Here is a 16317-nt window from a genome sequence, read left to right as displayed (position 1 = left end):
TATTTGAATAGTACAGTTTTCCTGTACGCAATAGCAACACAATTTCAGTTTTATCAGTTGCTGTCGTATTCTTGTTTCAGGATCACTAGCGGAACCTCAACAACTTTTAAAAGAAAATGCAAAGCTGTCACAAGGTTGATTTTATATAATTTTGCATTTATTTTTCCACACTAACCGTATACCGTACAAAATACCCGGGCACTTCCTGATTGGCGAACCTTTATTAAGTCTATCGGATGAGAGTTATACACCTTGTGAAAATATCGCTAATCTTGAACGTTGGAGATTAGTACAACATGGTCCATACAATGTGGTCGAGCCGGATTCAAGTGATCGGCCGACCCAAGTGCGAGCGATCGCCGTGCGTTATAACAATAACATCCCAGAGTGATATGGATATTTTTCTAGTGGTTTAAAGACTTATTAGTGAATAGAAATACATAGACTTTATTCAGTGTTACGAACTTATAAAACTACAGTGAAGTTGTCGTGCTTATGGTGATAGTTGAAATTAAACGTTCGCGAGAGACACACGTCTATTTTTTTTCTAAATACCCCTTTAAACCAAAACACATCCTTATTGCTCTTAACATAAATGGTAGTTAGCTCGTTTTAACATTATAGTGGTTTTTGCTGCATGGTAATATTATATATATGTTTTCCAGCAACTGTTCAACAAGGTGCAACTGGTGAGAAACTTGGAATACAAAAATGCACATTGCAGGAGAAAGATGGTGGGTGTCCTTTACTAAGTGTTATTTCCATTCATTAGTCATTACCCATATATGACAATGCTAATATTATTGATTATATAATAATGCCAAACTTACCTTTTTTCTAATAGCTTTATTTTATTTTTAGCTTCAAACTCTACTAAAAGAGTTGTAAAAAATATAAAAATGAATAAAAGGGAGCATCAGTTGTATCAAAAATTGATAAAAATGCAAGTAAAACTTTCAAAGTGCAGAAATAGAGCGCAGAAGTAATTATTGCAATTAAAAGCAGCCAAATTTTTTTTGAACAGTAGCAGTTCAGAGAACACAAAAAAAAAAATCAAAAAAGCAGAAGATTTTTAACGCACGAAAAAATATTAGCGTTGGCAATGTTAAAACAAAGCCCGAAAGTCTATCGCTTTCTGCGAAGAATGTTAGTTTTGCCCTCACAGCAAATACTGATATTTTTTTTAAATCAGGCTAATATAAAACCCTCGATCAATCCATATATATTTAGTCAGCTAAAAACAAGAGCAAATAGAATGAAACCAGCTGATAAACTCTGCATATTACTGTTTGACGAAATGTCTTTAAAACCGAACATTACCTACAACGAAAGAAAAGACATAGTGATAGGTTTTGCCAATAATGGTGTCGAGACAAAACCAGAGTTTGCTGACCATGCACAAGTTTTTATAATCAGGGGTCTCATAAGAAAATATAAGCAACCTGTTGCATATACTTTTTCTCAAGCGGGCACTAAAGGTCCAGAGCTGGCTTTGCAAATTAAAAGCATCATTAAACATTTGCAAGAAACTGGATTTAATATTGTGGCTATATATATAGATGTAATAGACATGCCTTAAATCTTCTCCTAAATGAAACCAGTGGACGTATGCTGAGAAGTGGACAAGAAGTCGGAGAAGAGCCAAAAGATATTTTAATTAATGAAAATAAAATTGTTCCACTATACGATCCTCCACACTTGTTAAAAGGTATCAGAAATAATCTTTTGGGGAAGAATTTAAGGTATACAAGTAAAACCAAAGAAAAAATTTCTAAGTGGGATCACATAAAATTACTACATAAAGAAAACCCTGCTTATAAAGGGATAAGATTAGTGCCTAACTTGTCTGATAGCCGCACTGATCCAAAACAAACTAAAATGAAAGTTAAATTTGCCAGCCAAGTGTTTAGTAGAACTGGTTCTTCAACAATGAGATATCTTGCAGGTAAGAATCAGGAAGCTTCGTGTTAAGCATCCCCTATATTTAGGTAGCTTATATCATAATAATATGACTGTACTGTAATTTTGCTACCATTGAATTTAAACAATGAAATTCCTTGATGAAAGGTAGGACGGTAGGAGTCCAATCCTTCCTTAATATTCAATTCAAACAAACCTAACATCACTTGCAAAGAGCAACACACAGATTTGCTAGCAGCCATAGCAATTGTGAAATATCTAATTGAAACCCTCCAGAGACTATTAGGCGAATTGAATTATAAATTATATTTGTGCGAAATTCAGCATATGCACCATTCTAATTCAAAACGTTTATTGTATTTTGTATTTAATTGTGTTTTGTATTTTATTGTGTCATTAAAATTTCATTACGGGTAATCATTTAGTTAAAAGGACAAAAAACAAAGAAAGAAAATGGCCAAGCAAACTGAAGTTATCCCTAAAGAATGGCTTCAATCCGGACCGATATTTGATGGAAATTCTCGTCAAATTCGTCTTTTTATTAGAAAATGTGATTATTTATTTATTACACACATTTGAAGGTAAAAAGGAACAAGAAGAATATAATTTCCAAATTATAACCGGTAGGCTAACAGGGGAAGCAGCTAGTTTATTGAGCGAAAGAGAGGATATAAAGAATTATATTCAGTTAAAAGAACTTCTGTTACAATATTTCGGTAATCCACTTAACGAGGAATGTTTAGCTATACAACTTGAGGCAGCGAGAAAAATACCAAACGAACCTAACTTTCATTTTTGTCACCGAGTACAATTATTAAAAAGTAAACTAATCAGTAAAATAAATCAAAATTCGGATTCGGAAATTGATTAAAAAAGTTAGATAGGAATTTACAACAAAATAGCGTTAAATATATTTTTATGTAACTTAGAAGAGAATATGGCAAGGTGTGTTAGACTACAACATCCAGAAACTTTAAAAAAGGCTTTAGAAATAAGTTAGAAGAGGAAAATTTCCAGCAACAATATCGTGCAAGGAATGCAACATATTGTAAATATATTCCTAAACGGCCTCAACAGACAATTAATCAAAATTATCAGTATAAAAATTACAACACTCGTACAAACGAAGATAAATCAAATCTTCCTAGTAATAATTATAATAAATTTAATCCTATACAACTAAATCTACCTCAAGAAAATGATAATAAAAATCGGGAAGAAAAAAGTCAAGATTTCAGAGAATTTAAATCATCTGATTTTAGATCGTCACCAAGATATTATAATAATTACCATCGGAAACGCGACGAAAACTGTAAAACAGAACCAAATTTAAATATGTATAAAAATGAAACGACCGAAACGGTAGACAACACCGAAAATTTTCGAATAAAGTCCTCAACATCTTCCGTACCAGAATAATTCCTGAAAAATGATACGGAATTACCTGTTATATTTATACCTGAGTTAAACGCACGATTTTCATTAGATACTGGAAGTACTAGATCATTTATAAGTATAAAAATTGCGCAAAAATATTTTAATGATAAACTAAATTTAGAAAATTTCCGAGTTGTAAGCATACATGAAACTTCAAATCATAATGGCGCTGTCGAAATCAGATTATTTGTTCTTTTAATACGGATAAACATCATAAATTTTATATATTAAACATAGGAAAATCCTACGAGGGTCTAGTTGGAAATGACTTATTAGTCAAATTAAAGGCCATTATTAATTTAGAGAAGGCACAGCTGATAACGGATCAAGCTGTAGTGCCCATACAATTACAACAGAGCACAAAAGATTTTAAGCCTGTTGGGAAAAATATATTTAACTAGTGTGTAGGGTGACCTGGTTGTTCCAGAATCCAAAGAAAGCGAACAATTTTTCATAAGTATTGTTAAAAAGCTCCCTACGTACATTTCACATTACTGACATGAGGAAGTAGGAGATGCGAAATTCTTAAGATCAGATATGACATTTTCTTAACCAAATTTAATCTTCGCACCAAACCCCTAAATAAAAATACTTGTAACAAATGTGACTTTTACGAAATAAAAAGAATTTGACAACGGATGAAAAAAGCAAAGAAAGGTTATAGAAGAACAGAATGCCCATCTTAAAACTGCACAAGATCTTAAAAAAACGACTGAAAAATGACATGGCTGTCGCAAAAACTGATCCCTACACAAACAATGACATACGATTTAGAAAAAACGTTGCCACTTCCGCGCATTCCTACGAATATTGTATTTTATAAGAGGCAGTTATGGATGTACATACATAGGGGATCAGATGATTAAGGGCACTGTAACTTTTGGGTAGAAGGTGGAGCTGGAAGAGGCTCCCAAAAAGTAGGTAGTTATGTTATCACCTTAATTAGTCATACATTGTAACAGCTTAGTCAGATATTTACCAGTAACTCTCGCACGCTACAAAGGTAAAGTTAAGTTACCTTTGTAATTTGAATTATTAAAAACTGTTATAAAGAAGTCATTTATATCGTCACCGTAGTCACGATACCGAATTACCGCTTAAACCACGACGCAAAAACAAAACTGGCGCAGTCGGTAGGATTATTCGTCAAGATTCGTCGGTAAAACGTTCCTGTAGAGAAGAACCATTTAGGCAAGACATCCTGAGAAGTCCACATCGTCCAACTACGAAGAAGCACAACTGAGTGAGTACTGCAACGAAGAGAAGACTCCTTGATGAGCGAGCACCACTCCGGGACAAATTCTTCAAACACAATCAAGTTCAATCTAGTAACAAAACTTTATGACATCTAGTAATCGGTAGGAGTCCAATCCTTCCTTAATGTCCAATTCAAAATTTCAAACAAATCTAACATCACTTGCAAAGAGCAACACACAGATTTGCTAGCAGCCATAGCAATTGTGAAATATCTAAATTATATTTGTGCGAAATTCAGCATACGTACCATTCTAATTCAAAACGTTTATTGTATTTTGTATTTCATTGTGTCATTTAAATTTCATTACGGGTAATAGTTTAGTTAAAAGGACAAAAAAAGAGAGAAAATGGCCAAGCAAATTGAAGTTATCCCTAAAGAAAGGCTTCAATCCGGACCGTTATTTGATGGAAATTTACGTCAAATTCATCTTTTTATTAGAAAATTTGATTATTTATTACACACATTTGAAGGTGAAAAGAAGAATATAATTTCCAAATTATAGCCGGTAGGCTAACAGGGGAAGCAGCTAGTTTATTGAGCGAAAGAGAGGATATAAAGAATTATATTCAGTTAAAAGAACTTTTGTTCCAATATTTCGGTAATCCACTTAACGAGGAATGTTTAGCAATACAACTTGAAACAGCGAGAAAAATACCTAACGAACCTAACTTTAATTTTTGTAAAACAGAACCAAATTTAAATATGTATAAAAATGAAACGACCGAAACGGTAGACAACACGGAAAATTTTCAAATAAAGGCCTCAACATCTTCTGTACCAGAATAATTCCTGAAAATGATTCGGAATTACCTTTTATATTTATACCTGAGTTAAACGCAAGATTTTTAATAGATACTGGAAGTAATAGATCATTCATAAGTACAAAAATTGCGGAAAAATATTTTAAAGATAAACTGAATTTAAAAAAATTCCGATTGAAACTTCAAATCATAAAGGCGCAGTCGAAATCAGATTACTTGATTCTTTTAATACCTACGGATAAACATCATAAATTTTATATATTAAACATAGGAAAATCCTACGAGGGTCTAATTGGAAATGACTTATTAGTCAAATTAAAGGCCATTATTAATTTAGAGAAGGCACAGCTGATAACGGATCAAGCTGTAGTGCCCATACAATTACAACAGAGCACAAAAGATTTTAAGCCTGTTGGAAAAAATATATTTAACTAGTGTGTAGGGTGACTTGGTTGTTCCAGAATCCAAAGAAAGCGAACAATTTTTCATAAGTATTGTTAAAAAGCTCCCTACGTACATTTCACATTACTGACATGAGAAAGTAGGAGATGCGAAATTCTTAAGATCAGATATGACATTTTCTTAACCAAATTTAATCTTCGCACCAAACCCCTAAATAAAGATACTTGTAACAAATGTGACTTTTACGAAATAAAAAGAATTTGATAACGGATGAAAAAAGCAAAGAAAGGTTATAGAAGAACAGGATGCCCATCTTAAAACTGCACAAGATCTTAAAAAAAACAACTGAAAAATGACATGGCTGTCGCAAAAACTGATCCCTACACAGAAACAATGACATACGATTTAGAAAAAACGTTGCCACTTCCACGCATTTCTACGCATATTGTATTTTATAAGAGGCAGTTATGGATGTACATACATAGGGGATCAGATGATTAAGGGCACTGTAACTTTTGGGTAGAAGGTGGAGCTGGAAGAGGCTCCCAAAAAGTAGGTAGTCATGTTATCACATTAATTAGTCATACATTGTAACAGCTTAGTCAGATATTTACCAGTAACTCTCGCACGCTAAAAAGGTAAAGTTAAGTTACCTTTGTAATTTGAATTATTAAAACTGTTCCAAAAAAGTCTCGAGTACTCATTTATATCGTCACCGTAGTCACGATACCGAATTACCGGTTAAACCACGACGCAAAAACAAAACTGGCGCAGTCGGTAGGATTATTCGTCAAGATTCGTCGGTAAAACGTTCCTGTAGAGAAGAACCATTTAGGCAAGACATCCTGAGAAGTCCACATCGTCCAACTACGAAGAAGCACAACTGAGTGAGTATTGCAACGAAGAGAAGACTCCTTGATGAGCGAGCACCTCTCCGGCACAAATTCTTCAAACACAATCAAGTTCAATCTAGTAACAAAACTTTATGACATCTAGTAATCGGTAGGAGTCCAATCCTTCCTTAATGTTCAATTCAAACAAACCTAACATCACTTGCAAAGAGCAACACACCGATTTGCTAGCAGCCATAGCAATTGTGAAATATCTAAATTATATTTGTGCGAAATTCAGCATACGTACCATTCTAATTCAAAACGTTTATTGTATTTTGTATTTCATTGTGTCATTTAAATTTAATGACGGGTAATAGTTTAGTTAAAAGGACAAAAAAAAGAGTGAAAATGGCCAAGCAAATTGAAGTTATCCCTAAAGAAAGGCTTCAATCCGGACCGTTATTTGATGGAAATTCACGTCAAATTCATCTTTTTATTAGAAAATTTGATTATTTATTACACACATTTGAAGGTAAAAAGGGACAAGATGAATATAATTTCCAAATTATAGCCGGTAGGCTAACAGGGGAAGCAGCTAGTTTATTGAGCGAAAGAGAGGATATAAAGAATTATATTCAGTTAAAAGAACTTTTGTTACAATATTTCGGTAATCCACTTAACGAGGAATGTTTAGCTATACAACTTGAAACAGCGAGAAAAATACCAAACGAGCCTAACTTTCATTTTTGTCACCGAGTACAATTATTAAAAAGTAAACTAATCAGTAAAATAAATCAAAATTCGGATTCGGAAATTGATTAAAAAAGTAAGATAGGAATTTACAACAAAATAGCGTTAAATATATTTTTATGTAACTTAGAAGAGAATATGGCAAGGTGTGTTAGACTACAACATCCAGAAACTTTAAAAAAGGCTTTAGAAATAACGTTAGAAGAGGAAAATTTCCAGCAACAATATCGTGCAAGGAATGCAACATATTGTAAATATATTCCTAAACGGCCTCAACAGACAATTAATCAAAATTATCAGTATAAAAATTACAACACTCGTACAAACGAAGATAAATCAAATCTTCCTAGTAATAATTATAATAAATTTAATTCTATACAACTAAATCTACCTCAAGAAAATGATAATAAAAATCGGGAAGAAAAAAGTCAAGATTTCAGAGAATTTAAATCATCTGATTTTAGATCGTCACCAAGATATTATAATAATTACCATCGGAAACGCGAGGAAAACTGTAAAACAGAACCAAATTTAATGATAAACTAAATTTAGAAAATTTCCGAGTTGTAAGCATACATGAAACTTCTTTAATTAATTTAATTTGATTCTTTTAATACGGATAACCATCATAAATTTTATATATTAAACATGGAAAATCCTACGAGGGTCTAGTTGGAAATGACTTATTAGTCGAATTAAAGGCCATTATTAATTTAGAGAAGGCACAGCCAGTGGCGTAGCGTGGGTGGGGCGGAGGGGGCGGCCCGCCCCGGGCGGCAGCCCGCGGGGGCGGCAAAATGTCGCCGTTGAAGCGGGTTGAGATCTGATCTATGATTCATTCATTTCATTACACAGTATAATTTTCCATTTTTATATAAAATTTTGCGCACAAAGGATTTTTTAAAATTTATTTAAAAGAAAAATTGCTAAATTACTGACAGAGCTCTTTATAAGGTTTGTTTGTTTACATACGAACGGCAACATCGCATCACGCCGCGCCGCCCGCCCGCCGCGCCGGCGAGGCAACGCGCGCGAACCGAGTTGATCTGAATCTGAAATCTTTTGTTTTACGAGTCGGCCCGTGTCGATGCCTCTCTTTCGCACTCATTGAATTAGTACTACGCATTCATTTGTAGGTACTTTGTTTGTTTTAGTGCATCGTGAAGTGCCATTACGCAATCACGCATTACTCGTATGTTTGTTTTGCGAGAGTTTTGGATACGGAACGAAAGTCGTTTTGATTGTGTTTCGATCTTTTAAATACTATTGAATCTTCTAAAACTAAACATTTAGATCTTTACCCAATCTTTGAATTAGTTTTTGAAAATGAAAAGAGTCAAAGAAAGCGGTGCGGAATTCCGCAAAAAAAGGGCTAAGAAAGCAGCAGATGCGAAAAAGTCTCAAGGTGCATTACTGAAATATTTCAGTTCTAGTTCTGGTTCGAAAGCCACGTTAACGTCTTCGGTGGCATCCTGCAGCAGCGGAAGTGATTCCAGTGTAAGTAGATATATGATTCCTCCATCTAGAATCGTGTGTGGCCTAGAATTACTCCAGTTATTTTAGACATTTTATTGGCTGGGTCGCTCGCAATAAATTGCAAGGTTCTTTATCTAAAGTAAAAAATCAAAATGTGTATGTATGAGCGTTTGTTTTTAGTTGTCAGCTCTATAGCCTAAGCCGCTAAACAAAATAAGATGAAATTTTGTATTGGGAATGTTTTGTAAATGTCTAGGAATATTTTCTTTGTTTTTTGATCACTTGATTATTTATGGTAGGTAACATAATTTTTCATTTAGCCGCGCCGTCACCAAAACCACTTTTGTTTTGTGATAGTTAAAATACTTATTTGAAATTCGAACGTGTCTTCTAGCCAATATTCATGGGAATACATAACTTATTTTACAGGCACAAGAAGAAGACGTGCCTGGCGTCGCAGTTGGAAGTAGTTCTGGTCCCACCACAGAGCAGGGTCAAGACGAAGTCGACTCACCAGATGTGCCTCAAGCATCTAGTCATAAGCCTGCAGAAAAAGTGAATGTTGCCAAAGAAGACATAATTGAAATCGTGCCTTCTGCTCCTGCCGAAGTCAAAGATGTGAATCTCGACGATGTAGGTTGCTGGCCTTCTCCTATGACCGACGAAGTCAGAACGCTTCTAGTACGTCGCGGGTCTGACTCAGTACAGCACATCGATTCCAAATTTGCCGATGTTGTTCGCTCAGGGACTTCAACGAAAGGCGGTACCCGAAAACTAACCAAAGAGTGGTTCTACAAACCATTATCTAATGGCGAAAAGGTTCTCCGAACATGGCTGGTGTACTCGCCTCTGAAGCAGTCTTTGTATTGTTTTTCTTGCAAGCTGTTTGGCAATTCCGGCTCGAACTTCGCATCTGAAGAAGGATTCAACAAATGGTGGAAGCTAAATCCAAGAATCGGAGACCATGAAAATAACCTGGGCCATGAACAGAGCTTCTTGAAATGGAAGGAGTTGGAAGTTCGCCTGAACTGTAAAGCAACCATCGATCAGAAACAACAAGAAGTTTTCGAAAGTGAGGAGAAGAAATGGAGGGATGTATTGTACAGGTTGCTGAATATTATCCAGTTCTTAGCCAAACAGAATCTGGCCTTCAGAGGACATCGAGAAGACATTCGAGGAGATGATAGTGGCAATCGCGGGAACTTTCTAGAGTTAGTGCACCTCCTAGCTAAATACGATCCTCTTCTAATGGAACACCTGACAAAGATAAAGCTGGGAGCAAGAGTGTCAGTTTCATATCTGTCTCCAGAAACCCAGAATGAATTTATAAATTTACTGGGACAGCAAGTTCGATCCACCATCATCCGTCGTATTCAAAAAGCTAAATATTATTGCGTAATCTTCGACAGTACACCAGACATCTCCCACAATGACCAAATGAGCCAAGTTCTGCGATACGTACATATCGAAGGAGAAAAAGTCGCTGTGGTAGAATCTTTCATTGACTTCTTCCAACCAAAAGGAAAAAATGCAGAAGATCTCAGCAACGATATAATCGCGAAGATAACATCAGACGGACTGGACATACAGAATCTGAGAGGACAGGCTTATGACAATGCTGCCACAATGTCAGGGATCCACAATGGAGTTCAAGCCCGGATTAAAGCACTAAATCCGAAAGCTCTATTCGTTGCATGCACAAACCACTCACTAAACTTGGCTGGGGTACACGCTGCTTCTGAATCAGTGAATTCGGTGACGTTTTTTGGAATTCTAGAGAAGCTATTTGCCTTCTTTTCTGCATCAACTGTTAGATGGAACGCTTTGGTTGCCGTCACAGGTCAAGCAGTGAAACGAGTCACTGAAACGCGTTGGAGCGCTAGACATGTAGCTGTCAAGATGCTTAAAAATAAGTTTGAGGGAGTTCTTGAGGTACTGGAACAATTAACAGATTCATCTCAAACTTCCGAAACAAGATCGGGAGCCAGTCTTCTCCTGACAGCCATGCAGTCATTTAACTTCCTAACTTTTCTTGGCTTTTGGGCTGCAGTGCTACCTGAAGTAGATGACGCACAGATTTACCTGCAGCAACGAGGACTAAGTGTGGATAAGTGTGCTCAGAAACTCTGCGCTTTGAAAACCCTCTTAGTGGAAAGTAGAGACCGTTTAGTGCAAGAAGCAATTGACTTTGCTAAGACTCTTTGCGAAAAACTCGGAATCGAACTCAAAACGCGAAGAATTCGCAGGAAAAAACGCATGCATGGCGATGAATCTTCTGCAGATGCAGCTTTGTCTCACGAGCAGGAAATCCGTCGAGAGGTGTTCGCATCATTGGACAAGGTCATTCAAGAAATGACGACTCGATTCCAGCAAATTCAAGAAATATCGGACAAGTTCGGATTTTTGATGCCAGCAAAACTTTTGGACAGCAAGTTCGAGTGTGATCTTTCCCATGTATTAGAAGACATCGACAAGGACGAGTTTCAGATGGAGCGGAAGCGTCTCCAGCAATTTATTGCCTGTTCTGAATCAGAGGAAGATATAAGTGGTAAAGGACCACTGGAGCTCCTCCAGTTCATTCAAAAACTGAATCTCGGAATTTCGGTTCCAAATATAGTCATCTTGATTCGTATATATTTGACTTTGGCGATTAGTGTGGCAAGCTGTGAGAGAAGTTTTTCGAAGTTGAAGCTAATAAAAAATTACCTCAGATCTACTATGAGCTCCGCTAGATTATCAAACTTGGCTATATTGTCGATTGAACAAGAATTGGCTGCTAATATTGATTTTGACAAAGTTATTTCTGACTTCGCTGCTCATAAGGCTCGTAGAATCCGCTTGTAAAACCGCTCATCCAATTTTTTCTTCAATAAAAAGTATCTCATTGCCTGTGCAATTTAATTTTAATTAAGCACCTATAGAATGGGGGCGGCAAAGTGGGTCTCCCGCCCCAGGCCCCAAAATGGCACGCTACGCCACTGGGCACAGCTGATAACGGATCAAGCTGTAGTGCCCATACAATTACAACAGAGCACAAAAGATTTTAAGCCTGTTGGTATTCAATTATCGCCGAGAAGTGAAACGAAAGTTAAAATTCCAACCAACCTTACACATGGTTATGGTATACTGGAATACAAAGAATTTATAAACGGAGTAAGAATGCCTAGTGCAAACGTAAAATGCGATAAAGGATATGCATATACGATAATACAGAATACTACCGAACAAGAATATACGCTCACTGTGAAATCACCTTTCGAGGTAACTAAGTATGAGTATGAGCAAGATAAGATACAATGTTGCGTTAACAATTTAGAAAAACTAAGACCTGATCATATGAATGAAGAAGAAAAATATAAAATCTATAATTTATGCCTAGATTTTAAGGATATTTCCTACTGTGAAGAAATACCATTGTCTTTCACTTATCAAATAAAACATTGCATTCGTACAAAGAATAATGATCCAATTTATATTAAACAATACAGACAGCCTCCAGCTCAAAATGCTGAGATTAAAAGGCAAGTCGATAAATTAATAAAAGAAAATATAATACAACCGAGTCATTCACCTTGGAGTGCACCTGTTCATTTAGTTCCAAAGAACAAAAATATAGAATGGTAGTTGATTACCGTAAGTTAAATGAAATAACTTGCAATGATAAATATCCTTTACCCAATATATCAGATATGTTCGACAAATTGGGAAACAGTACTTACTTCACTACGTTCGACTGAGCGAGTGGATATCATCAGATAGAAGTACGAGAGGAAGACATACCTAAAACTGAATTGAATACACATTACGGACATTATGAATTTAAAACAATGCCTTTCGGATTAAAAACAGCACCAGCTACTTTCCAAAGAGCTATGGGTAACATTTTGAAAGGACTACAAGGAACAAATTGCTTAATTTATGTCGAGGATTTAATAATATTTTCGAATACTTTAGACGAACATAAATATGAACATAAATAAATTAAAAATAATTTTTAAAACGCGATTTTAAAAAAATACAACTTTACAAATCAGAATTCTTAAAGAAAGAAGTACTTTACTTGGTTCATACTATAGCTAAGGATGGATTAAAACCCAACGAAGACAAAATCAAAACTATATTAAAATATGTTTTACCAAAATCTGTAAAAGAAGTAAGATCTTTCTTTGGATTTATCGGATATTACCGCAAATTTATTAAAGATTTCGCGAAAATATCAAAACCATTTACACTAATATTGAAAAAGAACAAAATATTTGAAATGAATACAGAATTTAAAGAAGCATTTGAAAGATGTTAAGAATTACTAGTAAACGCACCTCTATTACAATATCCAGATTTTGATCAACCATTTATATTAACAACGGACGCATCAGAGATAGCATTAGGAGCAGTTTTATCTCAAGGAAACATCGGATGTGATAAACCAATTGCATACGCAAGTCGAATCTGATGCAGAGAACAGATATAGGTAGTGCAATAGAAACAGAACTTTTAGCTGTTATTTGGACAGTTAAACATTTTAGACCTTATTTATATGGTAAAAGATTTACTATTTATACAGATCATAGACCACTTACTTGGTTATATTCGTTAGAAGAACCAAATAGTAAACTAACCAGATGGAGATTAAGATTACAAGAATATGATTTTAAGTAGTCTATAAAAGCGGAAAACAAAATACCAACGCAGACGCACTATCAAGAATAAAAATTAACATCCACATGTTAAGAAATTTAAATAAAAATAATCCTTTAAATGCACCATCAACGTAAAACCCACCACAATTAGATTTAAACGAGGATACATTAACAGCCTCAGAAATCTCAGATTCAGAAAAACAATATCAAATCGAAATAATTAAAGAGCCAATTGATATCAAAATAACCAAATTATAGTAACAAAGTGGAGTAAAGATGAGTTAGAAATACTTAATCAAACAAGAGATCATCAAAAAATTATAGAAGTTAAATTACCTTTAAATAATGAAAAGTATATAAGACAATTCCTGAAATAAAATATTATACCAGGGAAACGATTATTTATTTATTTATTATTATAATAAAAATCAGAGAGATCTATTTAATAAAATAATTTGTGAATCATATAATATAGATGATTTTAAAGAATGCACCGAGAGAGTAATATATGTTCAAAATGAGTTAGAAAGAGAAACTGTGGTTATAACATACTACAAAGGAAAAACATGTCATCGTGGAATATCGGAAACATATAATCAATTAAAAAGAAATTATTATTGGCTCATATGCAAAACTTAATATCCCAAATTATTAATGCTAGTGAAATTGTTAGAATATTAGTATGTTTACATTGGTATACATTTATATTTTTCTAAGTGAAGTTACCATTGTTTCTTATGTCATTTCTCTTCTCACTATGGCAAGCACATAAAAGGTTTTGTTGTATTTAAATAGAAATAAAATAATATGTTCATTAAGAGAAAATAAGTCTTTTTAAGTATATGACCCAGTATCAAAATAGGAATATGTAAAAAAATGAAATATGATAGGAATCCCATTGAACCTAAACTGCAATTAAAGCAAACCCCAACTAAACCTTTCAAAGAAATTTATATAGACATACTTTCTATAGAAGGAATCTCATACTTAACCCTTATTGATTCTTTTTCGCAGTTAGCACTAGCAATTGAAATTAAAAATAGATCCACAACAGAGATAATTCGAGCTCCATAATATGAAAAATATTTAACCTGAGTAAGTAAAATAGAGTAAAGAATAAGTACCTGAAAGGATAAGTTGTGATCCAGGAACAGAATTTAATAATAATTTAATGAAGAAAGCTATAATGTTTTATAAGATACAGCTACACATAGGGACACCGAATAATCTTAATTCAATGGGAATAGTAAAAAGATTTCATTCCACTATAACTAAAATCTATAGAATTGCTAAATATCAACACAAGCCGCCGCATCTGTTATTACCTTTTCGATTTATCACCTTTTGAAGTAACTTTTGGACATACCAAAACTAAAAGTACTTTTGATACAAATAAAGAATGCAATTACACTCAACAACTTTTAAGAGAACATAAAGACAGAAGTTCAGTCTTATATAACTATCTGTCAGAAACGATGAATCAAGATAAAATAAATAGGCAAAAGCCTGGAGAGAATATAGATCTAAATACCGGAGATATAATTTGTACCGGACTAGTAAATAACAGAAGGGGCAAGGATAAAACACGCTTTGAACGAACAGAAGTAGTAGGAAATACCAATAGAAATATTGTTCCAATAATAAGAGAAAGGGTTACAAAAATTCCCGTTAAAAATATAAAACAACAGTTTTTTTTTTTATAGCAATCTGCTAATTGTTTTAGCAATTTCTGCCAGTGTCGTGTAATGACCGCACATGGGCACTGTGAGATCTGACTGGAATACAAGTGTCTTTTCGGCAAAATTCCGGTATCTAAAACAACACAAAATAGGTGTTAGTATATGCTAATACTTACAATAGATACTATTTACACGTATATACCTTGGTGATGGGCTCCTTTTTCCGCACGTAGGCTCTAAGTCGGCCCATTGTGCGTCAGGTGTCTTTGGGAGGCTGTCAGTCCAGCCATCCCAACTCCCTCCAGAAGCGCAGAAGTCTCCTGGGACGTTCGCAGGCTTCTGTGACGGAGCTCGGTGAACCGAGGATCCCTGCCCGGCATTCCGCGACCCCCGTGCACTCCAGGAGCACGTGTGCCGCTGATTCTTCATGTTGAAGACAGCCTCTACATAGTGGACTATCTGTAACATTGATGGTGAAAAGGTGTTTATTGAGTGGAATGTGCCCGGTCAGCGAGCCCACCACTATTCGTAAGTCGACCCGCTTTAGCCCAATCAGGCTGCGAGACAGTTTCGGTGAACGGATAGGGACCGCCTCCCTTGACTGTCTGCAGCCGTTAACTGTAGCCCAGCGATCGTTGTGATTGTTAGTAGTCTGTCGCCTTAGCCATGACCTGCACTGGCCAAGGGGCACAGGCAGGTATGGCCGGGGGCCAAGGATCCGCGTGTCCGATCCCCTCCTTGCCAGCTGATCAGCAGCGTCGTTTCCTAGGGATCCGCTGTGGCCTTTTATCCATTGCAGGGTCACCATGTTGCTTGCAGCAATGCGCTCAAGTGCTTGGTGACACTCTTGTATCAGCGACGATGTGATGATGTAGTTGTCCAGTGCCTTCAGAACCGCCATGCTATCGGAGAGAATCCTGATGGCTTGGTCCTGGATCCCTCTTCTTTCTATAGCTCTGGCCGCCTGGGTGATGGCTACACACTCGCACTGGAAGATCGAGTTATCTGCACCCAGAGGTATTGATATGTTGATGTTCAAGTCCATTGAGAATACTCCTGCGCCCGTGCTTGAGTCCGTCTTTGAGCCATCTGTGTAGACGCGTACCTCGTGTATTCCCGAGGAATCTTGTTTGTTTTCTGTAGTTTGTATCGTGTATGCTT

At 35.6% G+C, this 16317-nt stretch overlaps 1 protein-coding gene and 1 long non-coding RNA gene across 3 annotated transcripts in view; one reads left to right on the top strand and one right to left on the bottom strand.

Moving 5' to 3' along the window:
- Nucleotides 1-16317, top strand: part of LOC113499480 (DE-cadherin) — a 519450-nt gene that overhangs the window by 421858 nt on the left and 81275 nt on the right. The window lies entirely within an intron of this gene.
- On the bottom strand, nt 14050-15400 carry LOC113499505. Its single transcript, XR_003401115.1, has 2 exons — nt 15359-15400; nt 14050-15289 (listed from the first exon to the last, which is right to left on the bottom strand). It is a non-coding gene; the product is annotated as an uncharacterized LOC113499505 (long non-coding RNA).

This window comes from Trichoplusia ni, chromosome 12 (assembly GCF_003590095.1).
Source record: "Trichoplusia ni isolate ovarian cell line Hi5 chromosome 12, tn1, whole genome shotgun sequence".
NCBI classification, from domain to species: domain Eukaryota; kingdom Metazoa; phylum Arthropoda; class Insecta; order Lepidoptera; family Noctuidae; genus Trichoplusia; species Trichoplusia ni.
This window is presented reverse-complemented; position numbering and strand designations above follow the sequence as displayed.